The sequence below is a fragment of the Mustelus asterias genome, unplaced genomic scaffold (genome assembly GCF_964213995.1).
Source record: "Mustelus asterias unplaced genomic scaffold, sMusAst1.hap1.1 HAP1_SCAFFOLD_1288, whole genome shotgun sequence".
NCBI classification, from domain to species: Eukaryota; Metazoa; Chordata; class Chondrichthyes; order Carcharhiniformes; family Triakidae; genus Mustelus; species Mustelus asterias.
The window spans coordinates 83,040-100,003 of NW_027591233.1; the positions used below are offsets into that span (position 1 = coordinate 83,040).

General features: G+C 53.0%; 1 long non-coding RNA gene across 1 annotated transcript; it reads right to left on the bottom strand.

Annotated features, from left to right (window-relative positions):
• Positions 1–7,599: 7,599 nt before the first annotated feature.
• LOC144488098 (uncharacterized) lies at positions 7,600–10,614 on the bottom strand. Its single transcript, XR_013496535.1, has 2 exons — positions 10,023–10,614; positions 7,600–7,812 (listed from the first exon to the last, which is right to left on the bottom strand). It is a non-coding gene; the product is annotated as an uncharacterized LOC144488098 (long non-coding RNA).
• Between the last annotated feature and the right edge of the window lie 6,350 nt (positions 10,615–16,964).

A 16,964-nucleotide genomic window follows, 5' to 3' on the forward strand; every position in this document is an offset into this window, starting at 1 on the left:
CCATAGCCCAGTATCAATCCCAAACTGGACTTTAAGAAAGAGGTTGTGCTGGAATCTTTGAATGGCATCAAGATAGATAAGTCGCCGGGTCCGGATGGGATGTACCCCAGGTTACTGTGGGAGGCGAGGGAAGAGATTGCAGAGCCTCTTGCGATGATCTTTGCGTCGTCGATGGAGACAGGAGAGGTGCCGGAGGATTGGAGGATTACGGATGTGGTTCCTATTTTCAAGAAGGGGAATAGGGATAGCCCAGGTAATTACTACCGGTGAGTCTAACCTCAGTGGTTGGTAAACTGATGGAGAAGATCCTGAGAGACAGGATTTATGAGCATTTAGAGAGGTTTAGTATGCTCAAGAATACTCTGCATGGCTTTGTCAAGGGCAGATCGTGCCTTACGAGCCTGGTGGAGTTCTTCGAAAATGTGACTAAACACATTGACGAAGGGAAGGCGGTAGATGTGGTTAATATGGATATTAGCAAGGCGTTCGATAATGTCCCCCATGCAAGGCTTCTAGAAAAAGTGAGAGGGCATGGGATCCAAGGGGCTGCTGCCCGGTGGATCCAGAACTGGCTTGCCCAAAGGAGGCAGAGAGTGGGTATAGATGGGTCTTTTTCTAAATGGAGGTCGGTCACCAGTGGTGTGCCCCAGGGATCTGTTCTGGGACCCTTGCTGTTTGTCATTTTCATAAATGACCTGGATGAGGAAGTGGAGGGATGGGTTGGTAAGTTTGCCGACGACACGAAGGTTGGTGGTGTTGTGGATAGTCTGGAGGGATGTCAGAAGTTACAGAGGGACATAGATAGGATGCAAGACTGGGCGGAGAAGTGGCAGATGGACTTCAACCCAGATAAATGCGTCGTGGTCCATTTTGGCAGGTCAAATGGGATGAAGGAGTACAATATAAAGGGAAAGACTCTTAGTACTGTAGAGGATCAGAAGGACCTTGGGGTCCAGGTCCATAGGACTCTGAAATCGGCCACGCAGGTGGAGGTGGTGGTTAAGAAGGCGTATGGTGTGCTGGCCTTTATCAATCGAGGGATTGAGTTTTGGAGTCCGGGGATAATGATGCAGCTTTATAAGACCCTCGTCAGACCCCACTTGGAGTACTGTGCTCAGTTCTGGTCGCCTCACTATAGGAAGGATGTGGAAAAGATTGAAAGGGTGCAGAGGAGATTTACAAGGATGTTGCCTGGATTGAGTGGCATGCCTTATGAGGATAGGCTGAGGGAGCTCGGTCTTTTCTCCTTGGAGAGACGAAGGATGAGAGGAGACCTAATAGAGGTGTATAAGATGTTGAGAGGCATAGATCGGGTGGACTCTCAGAGGCTTTTTCCCAGGGTGGAAATGTCTGCTACGAGAGGACACAGGTTAAAGGTGCTGGGGGAGATGTTCGGGGTAAGTTTTTCACACAGAGGGTGGTGGGCGAGTGGAATCGGCTGCCGTCAGTGGTGGTGGAGGCGAACTCAATAGGGTCTTTTAAGAGACTCCTGGATGAGTACATGGAGCTTAATCGGATGGAGGGTTATAGGTAGGTCTAGAAGGTAGGGATGTGTTCGGCATAACTTGTGGGGCCGAAGGGCCTGTTTGTGCTGTAGTTTTCTATGTTTCCAATCCCACTGCCCCGCTCTCTCCCCATAGCCCTGTATCAATCCCAAACTAATCCCACTGACCCGCTCTCTCCCCATAGCCCTGTATCAATCCCCAAACTAATCCCACTGCCCCGCTCTCTCCCCATAGCCCTGTATCAATCCCCAAACTAATCCCACTGCCCCGCTCTCTCCCCATAGCCCTGTATCAATCCCCAAACTAATCCCACTGACCCGCTCTCTCCCCATAGCCCTGTATCAATCCCCAAACTAATCCCACTGCCCCGCTCTCTCCCCATAGCCCTGTGTCAATCCCAAACTAATCCCACTGACCCGCTCTCTCCCCATAGCCCTGTATCAATCCCCAAACTAATCCCACTGTCCCGCTCTCTCCCCATAGCCCTGTATCAATCCCCAAACTAATCCCACTGCCCCGCTCTCTCCCCAGAGCCCTGTATCAATCCCCAAACTAATCCCACTGCCCCGCTCTCTCCCCACAGCCCTGTATCAATCCCCAAACTAATCCCACTGCCTCGCTCTCTCCCCATAGCCCTGTATCAATCCCCAACCAATCCCACTGCCCCGCTCTCTCCCCATAGCCCTGTATCAATCCCAAACTAATCCCACTGCCCCGCTCTCTCCCCATAGCCCTGTATCAATCCCCAAACTAATCCCACTGCCCCGCTCTCTCCCCAGAGCCCTGTATCAATCCCCAAACTAATCCCACTGCCCCGCTCTCTCCCCACAGCCCTGTATCAATCCCCAAACTAATCCCACTGCCTCGCTCTCTCCCCATAGCCCTGTATCAATCCCCAACCAATCCCACTGCCCCGCTCTCTCCCCATAGCCCTGTATCAATCCCAAACTAATCCCACTGCCCCGCTCTCTCCCCATAGCCCTGTATCAATCCCAAACTAATCCCACTGCCCCGCTCTCTCCCCATAGCCCTGTATCAATCCCCAAACTAATCCCACTGTCCCACTCTCTTCCCATAGCCCTGTATCAATCCCCAAACTAATCCCACTGCCCCGCTCTCTCCCCACAGCCCTGTATCAATCCCAAACTAATCCCACTGCCCCGCTCTCTCCCCATAGCCCTGTATCAATCCCCAAACTAATCCCACTGCCCCCTGGCTCTCTCCCCATACCCTGTATCAATCCCCAAACTAATCCCACTGTCCCGCTCTCTCCCCATAGCCCTGTATCAATCCCAAACTAATCCCACTGCCCCACTCTCTCCCCATAGCCCTGTATCAATCCCCAAACTAATCCCACTGCCCCGCTCTCTCCCCATACCCTGTATCAATCCCCAAACTAATCCCACTGCCCCACTCTCTCCCCATAGCCCTGTATCAATCCCCAAACTAATCCCACTGCCCCACTCTCTCCCCATAGCCCTGTATCATTCCCCAAACTAATCCCACTGCCCCACTCTCTCCCCATAGCCCTGTATCAATCCCCAAACTAATCCCACTGCCCCACTCTCTCCCCATAGCCCTGTATCAATCCCCAAACTAATCCCACTGCCCCGCTCTCTCCCCATAGCCCTGTATCAATCCCCAAACTAATCCCACTGCCCCGCTCTCTCCCCATAGTCCTGTATCAATCCCAAACTAATCCCACTGCCCCGCTCTCGCCCCATAGCCCTGTATCAATCCCAAACTAATCCCACTGCCCCACTCTCTCCCCGTAGCCCTGTATCAATCCCAAACTAACCCCACTGCCCCACTCTCTCCCCATAGCCCTGTATCAATCCCCAAACTAATCCCACTGCCCCGCTCTCTCCCCATAGTCCTGTATCAATCCCAAACTAATCCCACTGCCCCGCTCTCGCCCCATAGCCCTGTATCAATCCCCAAACTAATTCCACTGCCCCGCTCTCTCCCCATAGCCCTGTATCAATCCCCAAACTAATCCCACTGCCCCGCTCTCTCCCCATAGTCCTGTATCAATCCCAAACTAATCCCACTGCCCCGCTCTCGCCCCATAGCCCTGTATCAATCCCAAACTAATCCCACTGCCCCACTCTCTCCCCGTAGCCCTGTATCAATCCCAAACTAACCCCACTGCCCCACTCTCTCCCCACAGCCCTGTATCAATCCCCAAACTAATCCCACTGCCCCGCTCTCTCCCCACAGCCCTGTATCAATCCCCAAACTAATCCCACTGCCCTGCTCTCTCCCCACAGCCCTGTATCAATCCCAAACTAATCCCACTGCCCCCCGGCTCTCTCCCCACAGCCCTGTATCAATCCCCAAACTGATCCCACTGCCCCGCTCTCTCCCCATGGCCCTGTATCAATCCCCAAACTAATTCCACTGCCCCGCTCTCTCCCCATAGCCCTGTATCAATCCCAAACTAATCCCACTGCCCCGCTCTCTCCTCATAGCCCTGTATCAATCCCAAACTAATCCCACTGCCCCGCTCTCTCCCCACAGCCCTGTATCAATCCCCAAACTAATCCCACTGACGCGCTCTCTCCCCATAGCCCTGTATCAATCCCCAAACTAATCCCACTGCCCCGCTCTCTCCCCATAGCCCTGTATCAATCCCCAAACTAATCCCACTGCCCGCTCTCTCCCCATAGCCCTGTATCAATCCCAAACTAATTCCACTGCCCCACTCTCTCCCCATAGCCCTGTATCAATCCCAAACTAATCCCACTGCCCTGCTCTCTCCCCATAGCCCTGTATCAATCCCCAAACTAATCCCACTGTCCCGCTCTCTCCCCATAGCCCTGTATCAATCCCCAAACTAATCCCACTGCCCGCTCTCTCCCCACAGCCCTGTATCAATCCCAAACTAATTCCACTGCCCCACTCTCTCCCCATAGCCCTGTATCAATCCCAAACTAATCCCACTGCCCCGCTCTCTCCCCATAGCCCTGTATCAATCCCAAACTAATCCCACTGCCCCGCTCTCTCCCCATAGCCCTGTATCAATCCACAAACTAATCCCACTGTCCCACTCTCTCCCCATAGCCCTGTATCAATCCCAAACTAATCCCACTGCCCCACTCTCTCCCCATAGCCCTGTATCAATCCCAAACTAATCCCACTGCCCTGTTCTCTCCCCATAGCCCTGTATCAATCCCAAACTAATCCCACTGCCCTGTTCTCTCCCCATAGCCCTGTATCAATCCCCAAACTAATCCCACTGACCCACTCTCTCCCCCTAGCCCTGAATCAATCCCCAAACTAATCCCACTGCCCCGCTCTCTCCCCATACACTGTATCAATCTCCAAACTAATCCCACTGCCCCGCTCTCGCCCCATAGCCCTGTATCAATCCCCAAACTAATCCCACTGCCCCGCTCACTCCCCATAGCCCTGTATCAATCCCCAAACTAATCCCACTGCCCCGCTCTCTCCCCATAGCCCTGTATCAATCCCCAAACTAATCCCACTGCCCCACTCTCTCCCCATAGCCCTGTATCAATCCCCAAACTAATCCCACTGCCCCGCTCTCTCCCCATAGCCCTGTATCAATCCCCAACCTAATCCCACTTCCCCGCTCTCTCCCCATAGCCCTGTATCAATCCCCAAACTAATCCCACTGCCCCGCTCTCTCCCCAGAGCCCTGTATCAATCCCCAAACTAATCCCACTGCCCCGCTCTCTCCCCACAGCCCTGTATCAATCCCCAAACTAATCCCACTGCCTCGCTCTCTCCCCATAGCCCTGTATCAATCCCCAACCAATCCCACTGCCCCGCTCTCTCCCCATAGCCCTGTATCAATCCCAAACTAATCCCACTGCCCCGCTCTCTCCCCATAGCCCTGTATCAATCCCAAACTAATCCCACTGCCCCGCTCTCTCCCCATAGCCCTGTATCAATCCCCAAACTAATCCCACTGTCCCACTCTCTTCCCATAGACCTGTATCAATCCCCAAACTAATCCCACTGCCCCGCTCTCTCCCCATAGCCCTGTATCAATCCCCAAACTAATCCCACTGCCCCGCTCTCTCCCCATAGCCCTGTATCAATCCCCAAACTAATCCCACTGACCCGCTCTCTCCCCACAGCCCTGTATCAATCCCCAAACTAATCCCACTGCCCCCCGGCTCTCTCCCCATACCCTGTATCAATCCCCAAACTAATCCCACTGTCCCACTCTCTTCCCATAGCCCTGTATCAATCCCCAAACTAATCCCACTGCCCCGCTCTCTCCCCATAGCCCTGTATCAATCCCCAAACTAATCCCACTGCCCCGCTCTCTCCCCATAGCCCTGTATCAATCCCCAAACTAATCCCACTGCCCCCCGGCTCTCTCCCCATACCCTGTATCAATCCCCAAACTAATCCCACTGTCCCGCTCTCTCCCCATAGCCCTGTATCAATCCCCAAACTAATCCCACTGCCCCGCTCTCTCCCCATAGCCCTGTATCAATCCCCAAACTAATCCCACTGCCCCGCTCTCTCCCCATAGTCCTGTATCAATCCCAAACTAATCCCACTGCCCCGCTCTCGCCCCATAGCCCTGTATCAATCCCAAACTAATCCCACTGCCCCACTCTCTCCCCGTAGCCCTGTATCAATCCCAAACTAACCCCACTGCCCCACTCTCTCCCCATAGCCCTGTATCAATCCCCAAACTAATCCCACTGCCCCGCTCTCTCCCCACAGCCCTGTATCAATCCCCAAACTAATCCCACTGCCCCGCTCTCTCCCCACAGCCCTGTATCAATCCCCAAACTAATCCCACTGCCCCGCTCTCTCCCCACAGCCCTGTATCAATCCCCAAACTAATCCCACTGCCCCGCTCTCTCCCCACAGCCCTGTATCAATCCCTAAACTAATCCCACAGCTCCGCTCTCTCCCCATACCCTGTATCAATCCCAAACTAATCCCACTGCCCCCCGGCTCTCTCCCCACAGCCCTGTATCAATCCCCAAAGTGATCCCACTGCCCCGCTCTCTCCCCATAGCCCTGTATCAATCCCAAACTAATCCCACTGCCCCGCTCTCTCCCCATAGCCCTGTATCAATCCCAAACTAATCCCACTGCCCTGCTCTCTCCCCATAGCCCTGTATCAATCCCCAAACTAATCCCACTGTCCCGCTCTCTCCCCATAGCCCTGTATCAATCCCAAACTAATCCCACTGCCCCGCTCTCGCCCCATAGCCCTGTATCAATCCCCAAACTAATCCCACTACCCCGCTCTCTCCCCATAGCCCTGTATCAATCCCCAAACTAATCCCACTGTCCCACTCTCTCCCCATAGCCCTGTATCAACCCCGAACTAATCCCACTGCCCCACTCTCTCCCCATACCCTGTATCAATCCACAAACTAATCCCACTGCCCCGCTTTCTCCCCATAGCCCTGTATCAATCCCCAAACTAATCCCACTGCCCCACTCTCTCCCCATAGCCCTGTATCAATCCCCAACCAATCCCACTGCCCCACTCTCTCCCCATAGCCCTATATCAATCCCCAAACTAATCCCACTGTCCCACTCTCTTCCCATAGCCCTGTATCAATCCCCAAACTAATCCCACTGCCCCGCTCTCTCCCCATAGCCCTGTATCAATCCCCAAACTAATCCCACTGCCCCGCTCTCTCCCCATAGCCCTGTATCAATCCCCAAACTAATCCCACTGCCCCGCTCTCTCCCCATAGCCCTGTATCAATCCCCAAACTAATCCCACTGTCCCACTCTCTTCCCATAGCCCTGTATCAATCCCCAAACTAATCCCACTGCCCCGCTCTCTCCCCATAGCCCTGTATCAATCCCCAAACTAATCCCACTGCCCCGCTCTCTCCCCATAGCCCTGTATCAATCCCCAAACTAATCCCACTGCCCCGCTCTCGCCTGTTGATTAAAGGAATCGAGGACAATGGGCACGAGAGTGAACTGGAGATTGGTGACTTTCTGTGATCATACATAATGGGCTAGCAGTCATTAGAGGGGCTGAGTGGACTCGTCCTGCGTTTCAGGACCTTTCACAGACAGGACAGGGGGAGGGATGCCTGGTCCCAGACACAGTTAAACTCAGCGAGACTGCATGATGTATTTTGTTGATTTTTTTATATAAACACAGATAAAGCAGAATGATTGAGACTGAGACTGACTGAAGGAGACGGCATAACAAACACTCGGTCATTAGCCAGACGCTCAACAACTTCTGCCCTTACACCCCTGACTATACCAATCCTTAAACGATACTCCTCCCCGCTCGCTAAAACGATTCCCCGCCGCAGTCCTCAAGGACATTCCTGGAACCCTGCAACACACAAAGACACATCAACCAGGTCAGCAGTGTCCAGATCGGGGGGGTGGGGAGAGCGAGGGGGGGGGGGCCCAATAATGGGAGGGGGCAAGGGGCGGCAATTAGTAATCAGTCAATTTCAGAGACCCCCCCTGCAAATATTAACACACTCCCAGAGACCGCCCCTCCCCCTGTAAATATTAACACACTCCCAGAGACCGCCCCTCCCCCTGTAAATATTAACACACTCCCGGAGACCCCCCCCCTGTAAATATTAACACACTCCCGGAGACCCCTCCCCCCTGTAAATATTAACACACTCCCGGAGACCCCCCCCCTGTAAATATTAACACACCCCCGGAGACCCCCCCCTGTAAATATTAACACACTCCCGGAGACCCCCCCTGTAAATATTAACACACTCCCAGAGACCCCCCCCTGTAAATATTAACACACTCCCGGAGACCGCCCCCTGTAAATATTAACACACTCCCGGAGACCCCCCCCTGTAAATATTAACACACTCCCGGAGACCCCCCCCCTGCAAATATTAACACACTCCCGGAGACCCCCCCCCTGCAAATATTAACACACTCCCAGAGACCGCCCCTCCCCCTGTAAATATTAACACACTCCCGGAGACCCCCCCCCCTGTAAATATTAACACACTCCCGGAGACCCCCCCCCCCTGTAAATATTAACACACTCCCGGAGACCCCCCCTGTAAATATTAACACACCCCCGGAGACCGCCCCCTGTAAATATTAACACACTCCCGGAGACCCCCCCCTGTAAATATTAACACACTCCCGGAGACCACCCCCTGTAAATATTAACACACTCCCGGAGACCCCCCCCTGTAAATATTAACACACTCCCGGAGACCCCCCCCCCTGTAAATATTAACACACACCCGGAGACCCCCCCCTGTAAATATTAACACACTCCCGGAGACCCCCCCCCTGTAAATATTAACACACTCCCGGAGACCCCCCCCTGTAAATATTAACACACTCCCGGAGACCCCCCCAGTAAATATTAACACACTCTCGGAGACCCCCCCCCTGTAAATATTAACACACTCCCGGAGACCCCCCCCTGTAAATATTAACACACTCCCGGAGACCCCCCCCTGTAAATATTAACACACTCCCGGAGACCCCCCTGTAAATATTAACACACTCCCGGAGACCCCCCCTGTAAATATTAACACACTCCCGGAGACCCCCCCCCCCCTGTAAATATTAACACACTCCCGGAGACCCCCCCCCCTGTAAATATCAACACACTCCCGGAGACCCCCCCCCCTGTAAATATTAACACACTCCCGGAGACCCCCCCTGTAAATATTAACACACTCCCGGAGACCCCCCCCCCCTGTAAATATTAACACACTCCCGGAGACCCGCCCTGTAAATATTAACACACTCCCGGAGACCCCACCCCCCCTGTAAATATCAACACACTCCCGGAGACCCCCCCCCCTGTAAATATTAACACACTCCCGGAGACCCCCCCTGTAAATATTAACACTCTCCCGGAGACCCCCCCCTGTAAATATTAACACACTCCCGGAGACCCCCCCTGTAAATATTAACACACTCCCGGAGACCCCCCCCCCTGTAAATATTAACACACTCCCGGAGACCCCCCCCCTGTGAATATTAACACACTCCCAGAGACCCCCCCTGTAAATATTAACACACTCCCGGAGACCCCCCCTGTAAATATTAACACTCTCCCGGAGACCCCCCCCTGTAAATATTAACACACTCCCGGAGACCCCCCCTGTAAATATTAACACACTCCCGGAGACCCCCCCCCTGTAAATATTAACACACTCCCGGAGACCCCCCCCTGTAAATATTAACACACTCCCGGAGACCACCCCCTGTAAATATTAACACACTCCCGGAGACACCCCCTGTAAATATTAACACACTCCCGGAGACCCCCCCTGTAAATATTAACACACTCCCGGAGACCCCCCCCTGTAAATATTAACACACTCCCGGAGACCACCCCCTGTAAATATTAACACACTCCCGGAGGCACCCCCTGTAAATATTAACACACTCCCGGAGACCCCCCCTGTAAATATTAACACACTCCCGGAGACCCCCCCCTGTAAATATTAACACACTCCCGGAGACCCCCCCCCCCCCCCCCTGTAAGCAGCGTGCCTGTGATGAGATTCTGCAATCCAGGAGCATGGCTGTACACACCTGTTTGGGAACGGCCTGTGAACGCACGCTGCCGCCTTCACTCTGCGTCCATGCTCACAGGGGCCGGAGATGGTGATCGCGACGGGCATTCGGAATTCCTCTCAGGCGAAGCTGACCCGGATTTCCCTGGCGATTTTGAGTTAGTTGGGGAGCTGGGGCACGCTCCTTCCTCCTCCGGAGACTCGGGACGTTCTGGCGAGCCCTTGCCCTGTGGTGACCGTTCGGGTGAACGGGAGCGCCCCCTGGCTGGGGAGGCATCACGTCTGGGGGAGCTCTGCCTCTCGGGCGAGCGCTGCAGAGCGGGAGAGGGGGAGCGTGACCGAGAACGAGACCCTGACCTGCCTCGCTCCAGTTCCCTTGACCGGGAGCGGGACTTGCTGCCCGACTTCACAGGGGAGGGCGATTTGGAGGGGGATTTGGATCGGGAGCGGGACAGGGAGCGCGAGGGCTTAGACCTGGACTGGCCCTTTCCACGGGCAGCATTCTTGGAGCGGGACCTGGAGCGAGAGCGGGAGCGAGAACGGGATCTGCTGGAGCGGGTCCTGCTGCGACTCCGGGTTCGGGACCGGCTGCGACGCCTCCGTCTGGGACTGCAGGAAAATCCGAGAAACAATAACTCAGAACATTAACCACCGGACAATCCACCCAGTGACGAACAACACAACAACTCCCGGAGACCCCCCCTCAATATTAACACATTCTCAGAGACCCCCCCCCATAAATATTAACACACTCCCAGAGACCCCCCCCCCTGTAAATATTAACACACTCCCGGAGACCCCCCCCCTGTAAATATTAACACACTCCCGGAGACCCCCCCTGTAAATATTAACACACTCCCAGAGACCACGTCCCCCCTGTAAATATTAACACACTCCCGGAGACCCCCCCCCCCTGTAAATATTAACACACTCCCGGAGACCCCCCCTGTAAATATTAACACACTTGCGGAGACCCCCCCCTGTAAATATTAACACACTCCCGGAGACCCCCCCCTGTAAATATTAACACACTCCCGGAGACCCCCCCCTGTAAATATTAACACACTCCCGGAGACCCCCCCCTGTAAATATTAACACTCCCGGAGACCCCCCCCCTGTAAATATTAACACACTCCCGGAGACCCCCCCTGTAAATATTAACACACTCCCAGAGACCACGTCCCCCCTGTAAATATTAACACACTCCCGGAGACGCCCCCCCCCCTGTAAATATTAACACACTCCCGGAGACCCCCCCCAGTAAATATTAACACACTCCCGGAGACCCCCCCCCTGTAAATATTAACACACTTGCGGAGACCCCCCCCTGTAAATATTAACGCACTCCCGGAGACCCCGCCCTGTAAATATTAACACACTCCCGGAGACCCCCCCTGTAAATATTAACACACTCCCGGAGACCCCACCCTGTAAATATTAACACACACACGGAGACCCCCCCTGTAAATATTAACACACTCCCGGAGACCCCCACCCTGTAAATATTAACACACTCCCGGAGACCCCCCCCTGTAAATATTAACGCACTCCCGGAGACCCCCCCTGTAAATATTAACACACTCCCGGAGACCCCCCCTGTAAATATTAACACACTCCCGGAGACCCCACCCTGTAAATATTAACACACACACGGAGACCCCCCCTGTAAATATTAACACAATCCCGGAGACCCCGCCCTGTAAATATTAACACACTCCCGGAGACCCCCCCCTGTAAATATTAACGCACTCCCGGAGACCCCCCCCTGTAAATATTAACAGTCTCCCGGAGACCCCCCCTGTAAATATTAACACACTCCCGGAGACCCCCCCCTGTAAATATTAACACACTCCCGGAGACCCCCCCCTGTGAATATTAACACACTCCCGGAGACCCCCCCCCTGTAAATATTAACACACTCCCGGAGACCCCCCCCCTGTAAATATTAACGCACTCCCGGAGACCCCCCCCTGTAAATATTAACACTCTCCCGGAGACCCCCCCTGTAAATATTAACACTCTCCCGGAGACCTCCCCCTGTAAATATTAACACACTCCCGGAGACCCCCCCCAGTAAATATTAACACTCTCCCGGAGACCCCCCCTGTAAATATTAACACACTTGCGGAGACACCCCCCTGTAAATATTAACACACTCCCGGAGACCCCCCCCCTGTAAATATTAACACACTCCCGGAGACCCCCCCCTGTAAATATTAACACACTCCCGGAGACCCCCCCCCTGTAAATATTAACACTCCCAGAGACCCCCCCTGTAAATATTAACACACTCCCGGAGACCCCCCCCTGTAAATATTAACACTCCCAGAGACCCCCCCTGTAAATATTAACACACCCCCGGAGACCCCCCCCCTGTAAATATTAACACACTCCCGGAGACCCCCCCCTGTAAATATTAACACTCCCAGAGACCCCCCCTGTAAATATTAACACACTCCCGGAGACCCCCCCCCTGTAAATATTAACACACTCCCGGAGACCCCCCCCTGTAAATATTAACACACTCCCGGAGACCCCCCCTGTAAATATTAACACACTCCCGGAGACACCCCCTGTAAATATTAACACACTCCCGGAGACCCCCCCCCTGTAAATATTAACACACTCCCGGAGACCCCGCCCTGTAAATATTAACACTCCCGGAGACCCCCCCTGTAAATATTAACACACTCCCGGAGACCCCCCTGTAAATATTAACACACTCCCGGAGACCCCCCCCTGTGAATATTAACACACTCCCGCAGACCCCCCCTGTAAATATTAACACACACCCGGAGACCCCCCCCTGTAAATATTAACACACTCCCGGAGACCCCCCCCTGTAAATATTAACACACTCCCGGAGACCCCCCCCTGTAAATATTAACACACTCCCGGAGACCCCCCCCCTGTAAATATTAACACACACCCGGAGACCCCCCCTGTAAATATTAACACACACCCGGAGACCCCCCCCTGTAAATATTAACACACTCCCGGAGACCCCCCCCTGTAAATATTAACACACTCCCGGAGACCCCCCCTGTAAATATTAACACACTCCCGGAGACCCCCCCTGTAAATATTAACACACTCCCGGAGACCACCCCCCCCCCTGTAAATATTAACACACTCCCGGAGAGCCCCCCTTGTAAATATTAACACTCCCAGAGACCCCCCTGTAAATATTAACACACTCCCGGAGACCCCCCCTGTAAATATTAACACACTCCCGGAGACCCCCCCTGTAAATATTAACACACTCCCGGAGACCCCCCCTGTAAATATTAACACACTCCCGGAGACCCCCCCTGTAAATATTAACACACTCCCGGAGACCACCCCCCCCCCTGTAAATATTAACACACTCCCGGAGACCCCCCCCCTGTAAATATTAACACACTCCCGGAGACCCCCCCCTGTAAATATTAACACACTCCCGGAGACCCCCCCTGTAAATATTAACACACTCCCGGAGACCCCCCCTGTAAATATTAACACACTCCCGGAGACCCCCCCTGTAAATATTAACACACTCCCGGAGACCCCCCCCCCTGTAAATATTAACACACTCCCGGAGACCCCCCTGTAAATATTAACACACTCCCGGAGACCCCCCCTGTAAATATTAACACACTCCCGGAGACCCCCCCTGTAAATATTAACACACTCCCGGAGACCCCCCCCTGTAAATATTAACACACTCCCGGAGACCCCCCCTGTAAATATTAACACACTCCCGGAGACCCCCCCCTGTAAATATTAACACACTCCCGGAGACCCCCCCCTGTAAATATTAACACACTCCCGGAGACCCCCCCTGTAAATATTAACACACTCCCGGAGACCCCCCCCTGTAAATATTAACACACTCCAGGAGACCCCCCCTGTAAATATTAACACTCTCCCGGAGACCCCCCCCTGTAAATATTAACACACTCCCGGAGACCCCCCTGTAAATATTAACACACTCCCGGAGACCCCCCCCTGTAAATATTAACACAACCCCGGAGACCCCCCTGTAGATATTAACACACCCCCGGAGACCCCCCTGTAAATATTAACACACTCCCGGAGACCCCCCCCCCTGTAAATATTAACACACTCCCGGAGACCCCCCCCCTGTAAATATTAACACACTCCCGGAGACCCCCCCCTGTAAATATTAACACACTCCCGGAGACCCCCCCCTGTAAATATTAACACACTCCCGGAGACCCCCCCCTGTAAATATTAACACACTCCCGGAGACCCCCCCCTGTAAATATTAACACACTCCCGGAGACCCCCCCCTGTAAATATTAACACACTCCCGGAGACCCCCCCCTGTAAATATTAACACACTCCCGGAGACCCCCCCTGTAAATATTAACACACTCCCGGAGACCCCCCCCCTGTAAATATTAACACACTCCCGGAGACCCCTCCCTGTAAATATTAACACACTCCCGGAGACCCCCCCCTGTAAATATTAACACACTCCCGGAGACCCCCCCTGTAAATATTAACACACTCCCGGAGACCCCCCCTGTAAATATTAACACACTCCCGGAGACCCCCCCCTGTAAATATTAACACAACCCCGGAGACCCCCCTGTAAATATTAACACACCCCCGGAGACCCCCCTGTAAATATTAACACACTCCCGGAGACCCCCCCCCCTGTAAATATTAACACACTCCCGGAGACCCCCCCCTCTGTAAATATTAACACACTCCCGGAGACCCCCCCCCTGTAAATATTAACACACTCCCGGAGACCCCCCCCTGTAAATATTAACACACTCCCGGAGACCCCCCCCTGTAAATATTAACACATTCCCGGAGACCCCCCCCTGTAAATATTAACACACTCCGGAGACCCCCCCTGTAAATATTAACACACTCCCGGAGACCCCCCCTGTGAATATTAACACACTCCCGCAGACCCCCCCTGTAAATATTAACACACACCCGGAGACCCCCCCCTGTAAATATTAACACACTCCCGGAGACCCCCCCCTGTAAATATTAACACACTCCCGGAGACCCCCCCTGTAAATATTAACACACTCCCGGAGACCCCCCCTGTAAATATTAGAACATAGAACATAGAACATTACAGCGCAGAACAGGCCCTTCGGCCCACGATGTTGCACCGACCAGTTAAAAAAAAAAACTGTGACCCTCCAACCTAAACCAATTTCTTTTCGTCCATGAACCTATCTACGGATCTCTTAAACGCCCCCAAACTAGGCGCATTTACTACTGATGCTGGCAGGGCATTCCAATCCCTCACCACCCTCTGGGTAAAGAACCTACCCCTGACATCGGTTCTATAACTACCCCCCCTCAATTTAAAGCCATGCCCCCTCGTGCTGGATTTCTCCATCAGAGGAAAAAGGCTATCACTATCCACCCTATCTAAACCTCTAATCATCTTATATGTTTCAATAAGATCCCCTCTTAGCCGCCGCCTTTCCAGCGAAAACAATCCCAAATCCCTCAGCCTCTCCTCATAGGATCTCCCCTCCATACCAGGCAACATCCTGGTAAACCTCCTCTGCACCCTCTCCAAAGCCTCCACATCCTTCCTGTAATGTGGGGACCAGAACTGCACACAGTACTCCAAGTGCGGCCGCACCAGAGTTGTGTACAGTTGCAACATAACGCTACGACTCCTAAATTCAATCCCCCTACCAATAAACGCCAAGACACCATATGCCTTCTTAACAACCTTATCTACTTGATTCCCAACTTTCAGGGATCTATGCACACATACACCTAGATCCCTCTGCTCCTCCACACTATTCAAAGTCCTCCCGTTAGCCCTATACTCAACACATCTGTTATTCCTACCAAAGTGAATTACCTCACACTTCTCCGCATTAAACTCCATCCGCCACCTCTCGGCCCAACTTTGCAACCTGTCTAAGTCTTCCTGCAAACTACGACACCCTTCCTCACTGTCTACCACACCACCGACTTTGGTGTCATCAGCAAATTTGCTAATCCACCCAACTATACCCTCATCCAGATCATTAATAAATATTACAAACAGCAGTGGCCCCAAAACAGATCCCTGAGGTACACCACTTGTAACCGCACTCCATGATGAATATTTACTATCAACCACCACCCTCTGTTTCCTATCCGCTAGCCAATTCCTGATCCAATTTCCTAGATCACCCCCAATCCCATACATCTGCATTTTCTGCAGAAGCCTACCATGGTGAACCTTATCAAACGCCTTACTAAAATCCATATATACCACGTCCACTGCCTTGCCCCCATCCACCTCCTTGGTCACTTTCTCAAAAAACTCAATAAGGTTAGTAAGGCACGACCTACCTGCCACAAAACCATGCTGACTATCACCTATCAATTCATTACTCTCCAAATAACTATAAATCCTATCCCTTATAATTTTTTCCAACATCTTGCCGACAACAGAAGTGAGACTCACCGGTCTATAATTCCCGGGGAAGTCTCTGTTCCCCTTCTTAAACAATGGGACAACATTCGCTAACCTCCAATCTTCTGGTACTATACCAGAGGCCAACGACGACCTGAAGATCAGAGCCAGAGGCTCTGCAATCACTTCTCTTGCCTCCCAGAGAATCCTTGGATAAATCCCATCCGGACCAGGGGATTTATCTATTTTCAGACCCTCCAGAATATCCTGCACATCCTCCTTATCAACTGTAATACTGTCTATTCTACTCCCTTGCAACCCAGTGTCCTCCTCAGCTATATTCATGTCCCCTTGCGTGAACACCGAAGAGAAATATTGGTTCAATGCTTCACCAATCTCCTCCGGTTCCACACATAACTTCCCTCTGCCATCTATAACTGGCCCTAAACTTGCCCTAACCAACCTTCTGTTCTTGACATACCTATAGAACGCCTTAGGATTCTCTTTAAACCCTATCCGCCAAAGTCTTCTCATGTCCCCTTTTAGCCCTTCTAAGCTCGCTCTTCA